Source organism: Arachis hypogaea, chromosome 13 (assembly GCF_003086295.3).
Source record: "Arachis hypogaea cultivar Tifrunner chromosome 13, arahy.Tifrunner.gnm2.J5K5, whole genome shotgun sequence".
NCBI classification, from domain to species: domain Eukaryota; kingdom Viridiplantae; phylum Streptophyta; class Magnoliopsida; order Fabales; family Fabaceae; genus Arachis; species Arachis hypogaea.
The window spans coordinates 124812096-124816058 of record NC_092048.1 but is presented as its reverse complement, the minus strand read 5'-3'; positions in this window follow the sequence as shown (position 1 = coordinate 124816058).

Here is a 3963-nt window from a genome sequence, read left to right as displayed (position 1 = left end):
ATTCATCACAAATTCTTTTTGAATTTAAGTGATTTTTTAGGTTATATTTTACCATTGATGTTTTTATTTTGTTTAGTGTTTTTTTTAGTCTGTATTTAATATAATAATCTGTAAATATCTATTCTATTATGTGAAAATTAAATTTTTGCACTTAATAATAAAACTGTCGTAACATGTTTTTGACGGTGTTTTTCGATTTATTTCTTTTAACTTATTAAATTTATTTTATTATAATAAATTAATTATATCAACTAATTGATTTGGTTAATTTTTTAAATATCATACAATTTATATAAATTTCTATCAATCAATTAATTATAATTCAAATTGAATGATTATTTTGTTACGAAATTATTATTTTCTAATTTATTTATGGGCAATACCTATATTAATTATAATCGTAAATTAAGCTATTTTATATTAAATGACTTATATAATGGTCATCTCATTTATTATCATAAATGTTAAATTAAATAAGTCATTATTACTTTTGATTTAGAATTAAATGAGAATAAAACCAGATATACTATTTTATTTGGTCTTTCGGATTTAATGGGTGTGACACTCAAATATAAATAGTGACTTCCAGATTTTAGTCTCTAACACATCAAAGCCATCTCCGTAACTCTTTTTCCATAAAAGGAATTTCGATTCAACTCTATCAGGGATACAGAAGGTTTTCAAAGAACAAAGGAATGGTCTGAATTTGCACGAATTCTAAATATTCGAACTTACGACTTGTTTCAGTTCGTTGTCATTACGAGAATGACTCTAATCTATACGTGTCTAAGGACTAGAATAGATTAAATATTATTTAAGTAATTTATTTCTAATATTGGTATTTGATTAAATTAGTTTTAGAAAAATTTAAATTGTTGACTTAATTTATATATTACGACTATTCTTTTTGAATATATTATTTTTATATTTTTTAATATAAAATTTATTTTTTTTTCCTGATTTTTAAGTTTATTTTATTTCTCATTTTATATTTCAGATTAGTAATGTAATTATTAAGAAAAATGTATTTAAAAAAAAGAAAAAGAAATATTAAAACATCATTATTAAAAAAAAAGAAAGATACGTGAAAAAACGAAAATGAAAAATTAAAACATCACTATTAGAAAACAACTGTTAATATGCGTATGAATGGAGTCGGAATTGAGGAATATATATAGATATAAAAAATAAAAAATTATTGCACGATTGTAGAATAAAAAATAATCATATATATAAAAAGAAATAATTATAACATAAAAATAATTAATATATGTGATTTAGATTTTTTAATAACCGGTAACATAGAGTTTAACAAAATATAATTCACATATTTTTTTATTTATGTATATATATATATATATATATATATATATATATATATATATATATATATATATAATTATTTAACAAAATTAATATATAAGGTTATGAAAAGTTCTATCCAATTTGACAAGAACAAGACGACTTACATAGAAATGGTTCTCATGGATAGTAAGGTAAGTCTTACATATATAATTATTTTCCATGATTCTTTCAAGTGATGTTAAGTCTATTTTATAAACATTTTTGGTTCATATATTTTAATGTTTTTAATAACCGGTAACATAGAGTTAAAAAAAAAGATAATTCATATATTTTTTTATTTATGTATATGTATAGAATTATTTATGTATATGTATATATATTAAGAAAAATGAGAGAGAGAGAGAGAGAGAGAGAGTTATTTAACAAAATTAATATATAAGGTTATGGAAAGTCTCATCCAAATTTGACAAGAACAAGACGACTTACATAGAAATGGTTCTCATGGATGATAAGGTAAGTTGATTATTTTCCATTATTCTTTCAAGTGATACTAGGTCCAATTTATAAATATTTTTTGTTCGTATTTTAAGTTTATTTGATAAGTAAATCCTTGCACGCAAACAAAGACGGTGCGATTTTATAGATTTATAAGTGCTAATAGCCTTTATATTTAATTTGTTTTATAATGTGATAATAACTAATATATTTATTGGTGGATTTAACTATTACTATATTATTTATGATCACATTCAGTATATATGTCTGATTTATTGAAAATGTGTAGATTATTAAAATCGATTAATAACTATTTTAGAGTTAATCCAATTAATACTAAAAAATAATATATAAAATGTTACTTTTTTATTAATCAAATTATTATAATTTAAATTAATTTTAAAAAAATAATTTAAAATTATAATTTCAATCTTATCACATGCATGGCACGAGTAATTATACTTGTAACAACCAAAAATCGAGAGTTTTCTACACAAGAATCTTTCATCCAAAACTAACATCATGATAGCAAAATAGAGTATTAAGAATATTTCAAGGCTTCATCTTTGATCATCAAAACACAGTTCAAACTAAGACACTAAAAGCCTAATGTTATTTATTCAGCATGCATCACTGATCACTTTTTTCTTGAATGCTTGAAATCAGGATTTGGAATAAATTGGAACATCCTTGATGCAGTACCCTTACTGACAGTTGCCATTGTTTCAGCTGAGACCCCTCCAGTTGTTATAGGTGATGGAATCGGTGGTGGAGTGCTCGACTGAATGGGGGTGGTTTATATGGCCTGATGATAGGTTGCTTGGCTCTAGCACTAGGTGGAATTGGCACTTGAAAATTTGCCTGACCTTGCGACGATGGTGATGTCATAGTTACCTGCATATAATGAGTAACAACTTGTTAGATTGTTAGATTATAAATCTCTGTATTAGAAGCAGCACATATTCACTATTTTTTAACTTACCACATTAGGCATTAAACCCGAATTTGGTGTTTCTGACAGAATCTGATGCGCATTAACATTTACACTCTACAAGAGACCAAATAGCAAATCAAATTGCAGTCGAATAAAAAAGAAAAAAAAAGACCACCACATTGATCTCAAAATAACTTGGTTGGGTTTGGTTTTACTTGTGCTTGTGGGGCTGATTGAGAGACGTTGACCACTTCGGCGTTTTGGTTTAAGGTTCCAGAATTAGAGCCAGCTCTCGATGTTGTTCTCCTATTTGGATTGGTTGGTCTTCTAGTTGTTGTTGTTGGTGGGCCTTTGCAGGTCTTGTAGTTGTGGCCAGTTTCTCCACACTTGCTATAAGTGACCCTAAATGTTTTCTTCACTTTGGTGCCATTAGTTCTGCTAGCTTCAATCTCAAATGGTTCTTTTCTCCTTCTCTTTACTGGTCTGCCTACTGGCCTCTTCAACTTTGGTGGAATCGGATTCATATATATTGTCTTCTCCCAATATTCCTCCGAATTAACTGGTTGAATGCAGTGTTGATATGTAGCTAGTGCTGCCCCAATCTTCAGTAGTGGGTGAACATATATTTTAGGTCTATCCCCTCTTCTAGCAATGGCAGCAAGTGCATGGACACATAGGAGACCTATAAAGCATAAGTCATTCAATAGCGGCAGATAACAATTCCATGAATGAAATTTAATAGTTCTCAAGGCAGGTAACTATACCAGTTAGTTGCCAGGCGTTGCAAGTACACTTGTTCTGAGACAGATTCACAGAAACCTTTGTAGATCCTTGTTGCACCTCAAAGATTCGCCTCTCATCGTCACCAACCCAAACTGGGTGCCAATATCTCACACCTTTCATTATGTCATCAAGCCTCTTTTGTTGAGTAGGAGCCACTTGAGTGCCTATGTGTGTCTCTAACACTTGCTTGTATTTGGTCATTCTCCTCATGATATAGCACCAGAGTTTCTCACACATCGTTAGAATCGGTTTAGAACGATAATTCACTATTTTTGCATTCCAAACCTCGCACATGTTGTTGGTGAGGTTGTCACATTTTGGCCCGTGACTGAAATGAGCCTTGGTCCAGCATGTCGGCTCGAATTTCACGAGGTAACTCCATGCTTCTTCATTAACCCTTTTCAACTTCTGCATGCCTGCTTGAAATTATGCATCAGTAGTGCATT